This window comes from Lolium rigidum, chromosome 4, assembly GCF_022539505.1.
Source record: "Lolium rigidum isolate FL_2022 chromosome 4, APGP_CSIRO_Lrig_0.1, whole genome shotgun sequence".
Taxonomy (NCBI): domain Eukaryota; kingdom Viridiplantae; phylum Streptophyta; class Magnoliopsida; order Poales; family Poaceae; genus Lolium; species Lolium rigidum.
The window spans coordinates 50,909,499-50,918,819 of NC_061511.1; the positions used below are offsets into that span (position 1 = coordinate 50,909,499).

The window sequence follows — 9,321 nt, forward strand, 5'->3', positions numbered from 1 at the left end:
TTTATTAGTTAAATCTAAAAAATATGTTATCATTTCCCACCTGTTTTTATTGTCGTTATAAGAAATGTAAATCAGTACAAGTTTCATTTTACACCCAATTTTTATAAGTGTTATACAAAGTTTGTATCGACATAAGTTTCACGGGATCGTGCGCCAAGGCGCACATCTAAATCTAGTCTATCATGAAATTGCCTACCTGGATGTGAACTAGTACTTTCTTATCTGTCTTCCCCTCCCCTCTAGTATAATGAGCATGTAAGCCCTTTTAACCTATTGTAGATATATGGAACATGATTACGTTGCAAGAGTAGCATTCAAAAAATACCATTCATCTTGAATACCACACAGTATACTTCTCAACTTATAAAACTGGCAACTCTGATCTCTCATTCGAAAGAAGTGGGTTGATAGACAACGTGCTGATGGTTTAGCATATGTAAAAACACAACGTTCTTAAAAAGCAAAAAAAAATTGCAAAGTGGAGTTTTAAGAAAATAAAAATTAGGAAAATGAATAAGAGACATAAAACTAGAAAACAATTATATATCACTCCGAAAAAGATAGAGGTGTAATATACAAAATTTTGATGACAATAAGCTTGTTTGAGGAGGGTCACATACATAACACCACCCTTTTCTCGGAACTTCGGCTTCCACGATGATTACGCAAAATTATAATATTTTCCTTTTTTTTGATGAGTTTTGAATAATGAATTTCTATGAGCTAACGGTTGTATAATTGAAGTATCGTCCGACGTAATGGTTAAGCTGTCCGTCTACTTCATATTGGGATTTTTTCTGTAGCTTCTTCTTGCTCCTTCAGTTTAGCAATCAACTAGAACATACTTAGTTTAAAACATGGTTTGTGGTTTTGAGGTTCGAGCCATATCTTATAGTATTCATTAAGTACATGCTTTTGGACAAACAATAAATTTGTTTTTCTATAAAACAAAACAATATAATCTTTTATCCTCATAGACATGTGTCTCTTTTATGCCGAAAAAGTGATTTTAAAGCACCATTTTGTTGTTTACCTAGCTAGAAGTAAATCTTGAAAATTGATGTGCCTACATAGGACGTGGATTTGTACCTTTTTCACATTTCAAATGTCTTTTTCTTAGCAACAGCATGTGCCTGCGGGAGCAACTTTGAATTCTGTGTCATAGTAACGCAAAGAACACAGAGAAAAGGTTGAGACTGATTGATTAGCGGTGTAGCGCGCATTTCGTATTTTGTTTCACAAGGGACGGTCGTGAGGTACCAACTACCGCTGCTTTTGCATCTAGGTACTCGAATAGTTAGCCGACTATGAGAGTGTATTAGAGATACGGTGATTAACTACTTCGGGGTTGTAGGGTTAGCCGGTGCACCACACATTGTACGGTTGAGAGAGATGACATGTGTTCATCGAACAACTTTTTTTTAACAAAACAAGATGTCAAAAAAGGATGGCAGATGGGCAATCAATCATGCATCGGTTGAACTTGAAAGTGGACTTGCCAACTAATTGAACGGCTCGGATCGACCAGCAGCATGAGAGTGCTAGTAATTATAAGATCGTTGCTTATTGAAAAGGGGAAAAAACTACTATGAAGATATGATTTTTTGGTGACACACGTACGGCAGCAGGAGGTATGCCTCGAAGCTTCAAAGTCAATGGGGAGAGAGTGAGTGGGGAAGCTAGCTGCAGCGGCAGATGCGCGACGCGTCTCGGTGACGCATGTGTCAGCTCTTCACTTCTTTGAGAGTATCTTGCGAAGGTTGCAGAGAAGTGTTCATAGCTAGCTGCAAGCCTGCAACATATGGTATAATATACGTACGTATGCGGTGGCCGCCGATCCAAGACTATTCTAGTCGCTACGTACACATTTTGGTCGAGGTTTCCATTTCCAATTTCAACCGGTGGTAGCATCTGTAGCATGCATGAATTTTGGTCGAGGTTTCCATTTCCAATGTTTGACAAAGCTTGCCAATAAATTGAACTGGAAGCGGGCAAGTACACTAGAGCGGTAAACATGTTAGCAACGGTCAAAAGATTTGTGGGGAACGCAAGTTTTTGACACCGCAACCAAAAACATAGTTACTAGCATATCAAAGTTACGATCTTAAGAAAAGATAAAATATGCTCAATATCGAACAATTAGTTGCAAGTTAGAAAAACAACTTTCACATGTGCAACTAGTTTATATATTGAAAGTGCAACCAACCAAAAGAAGGTTTAAAAGCAAAACTAAATTACAAAAACATGATTTACTATAGCACCAAAAAAATTGTGAGACTTTATTATTTTTACTAAAATACAGTCTGTCATTTTGTGAGACTTTGTTATTTTTACTGAGGGCAATATATAATGTATTTTAATATAAATATTTGCACACCGATAGATTCCAATATTCTCTATGTCTAAATAGTTTTTCAAAATTTTCTAAAACATTGAAATCATATTTATGAAGTTTGAAAAAAGAAAAACGAAACCGGGCTACACGTAGCCCGGGCTATATTTGAGGTTTTCCATGTTCAGCTAATGTATATATATTGAAAGTGCAACCAACCTAATGAAGACTGAAAAGAAAAAATAAATTATCAAAACACGGTTATTAATTTGAACATTTAAGTACCAAATTGAACATGGCAAAATACTAAATACATGTATTATTGGTGTCATTCAAAGTGCAACCAATGAACTTTCTTTGAAAAAAGGTACAGTAAAATGACCAAAAAATATATATTGGTGCACACTACACACTATAAAATATGATTTTGGGACGGAGTTACTAGTTTGCCAAGTTTAACGAAGCACTTAAGCAGTTCAATTATTCAGATTAGAGCAACAACTGAAATGATAAAAGAAATAATTCTCCAAATAGAAAGTTAACTACTCAAAATGATTCCAATGAACTTGTAAGAAAATCCGTTCGATAGGTTAGAAGAAAGAAGATAAAAACATTTTTTTAATTCAAGTATTACGATTCTATGCTGATTATGCCCTCACTGAATTGTTGAGAAAAGGAATTGCTTTGGTAAGAAATTCAGCGCATCGGGTTGTTTATTGAGCGATAAATTACAGAGTAGCAACACCAAATTCACTACATACACACAAGTCATGTCATCGTCGTCATCATCCTAGTCGATTACTGAGAAAAATAAAGTGACAGACGTGTCAGCGACATTGCGGAGTCTCGTTTCAATCTACGTCCATGTTGTCGTCCTTCCCGAGCTCGCCGTCGTGGGCATGTCCGTCGATCTGGACGACGGTCACCGGCACCTCGTCGGCGTTCATGTCATGCTGCTGTACCACGAGCACCGAAGACGCCACGCCGTGCCCCGCCGACGCGAGCGCGTCCCCGATGGGACCTAGCTCTGGGTGCTCCGCCGGGCGAACGGCGAGCTCCGCCACCATCGCCGATGGCAGCCGCCCCTTGCCGACCACCACTAGCCCGTACTCCCGGCTCTTGCCGATGGCCACCACCTCCTCCACCACGTTCCCAGCCACCACCCGCTCCTCGAACCGCACCATGGCGCCCATCTTCTGCTGGAACTCTGCCACAGCCGCCTCGTCCAGCTCCTGCACACACGCACCATCGTCAAATCAATGCACATCGCTCAACAATGCCGGCTTTAGTTGTCATCAATTATTTGTTACCTTCTCCCTGTGGCCGTTAACGGTGGCGGTGGCGAAGGTGTAGCTCTTCTCCACGTTCTTTGCCTCGGACGGCCGCAACGTGACCTCGGAGTGCTCCTCGCGGCCGGCCTTGCCGTCGAGGAAGCGTACCACCGTGACCTGCACGCCAGGGTGCTCCGCCATCCTCCCGGCAAGCTCGAGCGCCTCCCGATCGTCCGGCCCGCCGAAGAACACGATGCACACGCCGTGCGCGACCTGCTCCGAGCTGACCTGCTCGCCGCCGCCGAATCCCCTGTCGACGAGGACGGCGACGGAGCATGGCGCCTCGCGCAGGATTCTTCGGTTCACAGCCCGCCACTCCGGGCCGAGGTTCTCGACCTCGTCGCCGTGCCCGGCGTGCTGGCGCTTGTGGAACGGCACGATAATGAGGGAGACACGCTTGTCCTCGGCGACCGCTTCGACGTCTTCGTGCATGGTGTGGAGCGCGGAGACGGCGGTCATGGGGCGGACCTGGACGTGCCCGAGCTGGGCGTAGGTGCCGAAGGCCACATCGATCTGGTCGTCGCCGCCGCCGCGACGAGACGGACGGAGGAAGGGGAGGCCGTTGCGGCGGGCGGCGCGGGCCATGAGAATGGAGGAGGTGCGCTCAGTGAGTTCCACCATGCGGAGGATGTAGAGCTTGACGAGGCGGCGCGGCTGCGTGTGCCCGCGGATGGTCTCGATCAAATTAATGAGCGCCGGCACGTCGTGGCCGCCGTGGATGCAGGCCAGCACGCGCAGCTCCTTGGCATTGGCGGCGGCGGAGGATGACGGGGAGGAGGGCGCGGAGGTGGTTGGACCGTGGAGCTTGCGCGGGTGCAGGCGCCGGCGGCCGGCCGCTCGCGCCGGCTTGTAGATGGCCATGACCATCGGCGTGGTGATGAAGGTGGTCACCAGCGCCATGAGCACTAGGATCGCGAACGTCTCCTCGTTCAGCACCTGCAACCAACAAAAATCGGAAGCCTGAACGTTCGTACGAATGTGAAAGTTTTGCGACTATTCGTGCAAATCCATACACATATACACAAATTTTGAGAGAACTACTAATGTAAAATTCCTGCACTGGTATAAAATAAATGGATCTTCATACGTGTCCACTAAGAAAAGCTATTAGCATGGTACATTAGCATGATCTTCAAAGCATAAATATGGTCATCTATTTGTATTACAGTAAAAAAAATAGACAACTATACAGTAGAAAAATGTGAAAGTATTGTTCCATGGAAATGCATGATCTAAATGTGCACTGCGAAGGTAATTCAAGGACGAGTCGAGACTTTCAAAGCGTAAGTGGAACTAATTTGTCGAAATTAATACTGCTATTACCTCTAATTTAATTTTATTGATGCAGGGTTATCTAAATAAAAATATATCTATACACTGAATTAAAATACGTCTAGGAGTACATCTTATCTACAAATAGATGTCTCAACTTTGTCAAAATTTGAATGTGTCTAGACCCATTTTAGTATCTAAATACATTCAAATTTGTCCTAAGTTGAGACATCCTTTTATAGACGGAGGTTAGTAGTAAATGAAATTGGGGCACTTAATATACGCCTAGATACACTTTAGTATGCCAGAAGAGTGGACTGCAACAAAAAAAATGATCTAGGAATTTGTGTATTTTACTTCTGAAACATGATGGAATCTGCATGTTTGACTTGAGATTGAGTGCTTGTTTGACTTGCATGGAGCCAAAACGCATCATGCATTGCATGCATGTCGTAGACATCTTGTGGACAGCCAGCATAGTGCATGATGCAAGATCGACGCAGTGCATGAGCCTCGTGGACATCTAGACGCCCAACACGTCACAATGGAACCCCACATGTCATCCTCATGGAAGATTAACTTGGACATAGCGGCCATGTGAGATTGTTCTATCGACCTTCATCATGCTGGGAAGGAACAATATGCGTCGACACACTAGGTTTGCCTCTCAACCCAGACAAACAAGGGCACGACAGATTTTCTATCAACAACCCGATCTAAACTGATCAAAATAAATACATGTAATAATTCGTAGGATTTGCATAGAATAGTGTATGATTTTGATTCTGTGGAAAAAAATTCTATGCTAGTTGTTTTATTCATATAAACATATTTCATAGAAACTAATCTTATAAAAATCATGTAGTGCAAATCCTATGAAAAAAAATCATACGTCATGAAAGATTCCTTTGGTACAATTAAAAAAAACTTCTCCTCTCGTAGGATTTAACTAGACATAACATCTCTAATATTATTATGTTTTTATTTTGATATTTTTTCTATCCTATGAATCAAAGTAGTCCTTACTTTTGAGCCACGGGAAACCACACGTGTAATTTTGGGCTTTGGAGTATATATACTCCATGCATGTGATTCCCAGTTCCCTATGCAAGTTGGAGTTGCATCATCATGTTTTAGAGAGAAGGTTCATGTGTTACCACTAACTTTGTTGGCTTAAAAGAAAAGAAAAGAACCTAGCTACCTAGTCGATCACTCACAAGCTGCCATGGCAGAGCAGAATCTAGAAAGGAACGAGATGATCCCATGTTTCAAGTGACACCCAACGGAGTATGCCGAAGGGAATGCCGAAGCCACATGAAGCAGCAGCTATAGCTATAGGCTAGCAGGTGAGACTCCTGGTTTTGTCCTCACGGGAGCTCTTCTTTTGGCTCACTTCACATGTACCCATGTACACGTACATATAGTTATACGCAATCGAGTACACGTATACACGTACATCACGGACGTATTAAAAGTTTAAAACCAATACGCAAGCAAAACAACAACGAAAAAACGTGAAATATAAGCAAAAAGGCGTGTATTCGGCACCGTATAGCATGCTAGCATACGGTGTGCGGTTATGTGTGTACGCACCTTGCGTTCTCTGCCGATGTTGAGGACGATGAGCTCGACGAGGCCCTTGGTGTTCATGAGCACGCCGAGCACGATGGCCTCCTTGGCCCCCATCCCGCACGCCATGGCCACCGCGAAGGTTGCCACGATCTTGCCCGCGCAGGCGGTCCCGATGACGAGCGCCAGCATGGCCAGCGCGCCGCCGCCGCGGATGGTGGCGACGTCCGTCTTCAGCCCGCTGGACGCGAAGTATAGCGGTAAAAGCAGCTCCGACACCAGGTCCTCCACCCGCTCGGTCACGCGGCCGGCGAAGGCGCCGTCCTTGGGCACGGTGAGGCCGAAGACGAAGGCGCCGAAGATGGCGTGGATGCCGATCATGTCGGTGCCGAGCCCAGAGGCCAGGACGCCGGCGAGGGTGGCGGCCACCCAGACGGCGTCCCCGCCGCCGCCCGCGTCCGACCGCCGCGCCACCCACGACATGAGCGGCCGCACGGCGAGCATCCAGACGGCCACGAAGGCCGCCCCCGAGAGGAGCACCCAGAGGGAGGTGACCGGGCTGCGGCGGTCGTCGCCGCTGCCCGAGATGGCGACGGCGAGCGCCAGCAGGACCCAGGCCGCCACGTCGTTGAACGCGGCCGCGGCCAGCGCCGTCTCGCCGATGGAGGTGGTGAGGAGCTTGAGCTCGGCGAGGATGCGCGCCAGGACGGGGAAGGCGGTGATGGAGAGCGCGACGCCCATGAAGACGAGGAAGGGCGCGTAGCCGGCCTCGTCGGCGCCCGGGATGGCGCGGCGGATGACGAAGGAGACGCCGACGCCGCAGACGAACGGGAGGGAGATGCCGGCGGCGGCGATGGCGAAGGCGCGGCGGCCGCTGCGGCGCACGGAGCGGAGGTCGAGCTCGAGGCCGACGAGGAAGAGGAAGAAGAGGAGGCCGAGGCTGGCGACGGACTCGAGGATCGGCGCGCTCCAGGGAGGGAAGAGCGCGCGGAGGTAGGCCTTGTTGCGGCCGAGCGCGGAGGGGCCGAGGAGGATGCCGGCGACGATCTCGGCGATCACCTTGGGCTGCCGGAGCGGGCGGAGGAGGAAGGCGAGGATGCGGCTGAGGAGCAGGATGAGGAGTGTTTGGAGGATGAGGAGCGGGAAGGCGAAGTGGAGCGGGTCGTCGCCCTGCCACATCCCGTTGGAGGACGTCTTCACCGCCGCCATGTCCGCCGCCGCCATGTTTCTTCTGCGTTCTTGGTGTCGTAGTTCCCGCGAAGGCTGGCGGCAGTTCAAATTAAGCAGCCAAGAAGATAGTCGTAAAGCCGATGCGACGGCGACGCGTGCCGTGGAGAGCAGAAAGGGAAGCAAGCGGCGCAGGCGGCTCGTGATAGAGAAGAAAATACTCTGCTTTTCGTCGGCTGCATGTGAAGAGGTGGCGATTCATACCCGTCACGCTGACTTTGTTCGTCTTGGATACCCGTGACAAAATCTTCTAGGTTGAGTGAATAAAATGAAATGGGAACTTTCTGGACATGCTGTTTTTGCTCCCGGGAGCACATGCACCTGGTTTTTAAAATTAAATTTCAACATATTATATAATGTCAAAAAAATCCGATAAAAAATGTTACGGATACATCTTGATGTTCTATGTGTTTGCAAAGTCGTTTCTCGAAAAATCGATACTTTTTGTGTCATGTGTAAAAAAGTTAAAATTTGGTGCTAAATATAAGCTCTTCACAAGACGTTTTGCTTGTCATTTTTACACAGGACACCAAACCAACCGGTTTTGCGCGAAACTTGGCATACACATATGGATTGTTGACATATACACGTGAAATTTGTGTTCGTATTTTTTGTGATATTTTAAAATGTTTTTCTCTGTACCAGGAGCATATGCACCTGAGATCAAAATTGCATTTCTCGAACTTTCTCCCTTATTGTTTGTGTAGAACTTTCGGTGATGTTCTTGTTCATGGGTAGATAACATTCTGTTATTTGTTTTATGCAGTTATTAGGATTGTAAAAGGACAGCGCTGAGGATCCTCCGGAGGTTAATTTTCCCCGAACCTCCGATTCCCCCACACGACACGTGTCCTCCGGGACCACAACCTTGTACATACCGCTCTTCTCCTAATCTCTTCCCCGCACAGCGGCATAGGAACAAAAGTAGGAAACAAAACAAAATCACCCAGTGGAGACAACGCGCCAGACCATTCTCCCGACACATGAAGAAAAAAGTCCGGCGAGCGCCTCGCCGGCAACGTGTCAACTCCGGCCGAAAGCACCGCCGCCTCTCCTTCCAGCATCTGCTTGTCCTCCTTGCAGCAACACCTCCCAGCGATGGAAGCGCCGTCGTCCACCTATGGCAGCATCGCCGGCAGCACCGCCTCCCCGGCTGCACCGCCGCCCCGGCTGGCCGCACCACCGCCCTCACCCGCAGCATCTTCGCCCCCGTCATCACCAGCATCGTTGGCGCTCGCTTGCAGCAGCCACTATTGGCCTGCAGCCATCCTTTGTAGCTCCGGCCGTAGAGGTTTGCAGCTCCACCTCCACCCCTCTGCAGCTCCGGCAGCCATCCTTTGTAGCTCCGGCCGTAGAGGTTTGCAGCTCCACCTCCAGCCCTCTGCAGCTCCGGTGACCGGAAATTGCAGCTCTATCCCACAGCGTATGCAGCACCTCCACAGAGCATATGCAGCTCCGCCGCCACTGTCGAGGCTCGTGGTTCGCACCAGTGCCGCCTCCCCTTGCAGCAACTACAGCAGCCACTCGAAGCAGCGCCGGCCTTCTGTAGCAGCACCGGCGGCCTGGCCTTGCAGCACCGCCGTGGGGCCG

At 48.1% G+C, this 9,321-nt stretch overlaps 1 pseudogene; it reads right to left on the reverse strand.

Annotated features, from left to right (window-relative positions):
* Positions 1–3,351: 3,351 nt before the first annotated feature.
* LOC124650267 lies at positions 3,352–7,729 on the reverse strand (annotated as a pseudogene).
* Positions 7,730–9,321: the final 1,592 nt, after the last annotated feature.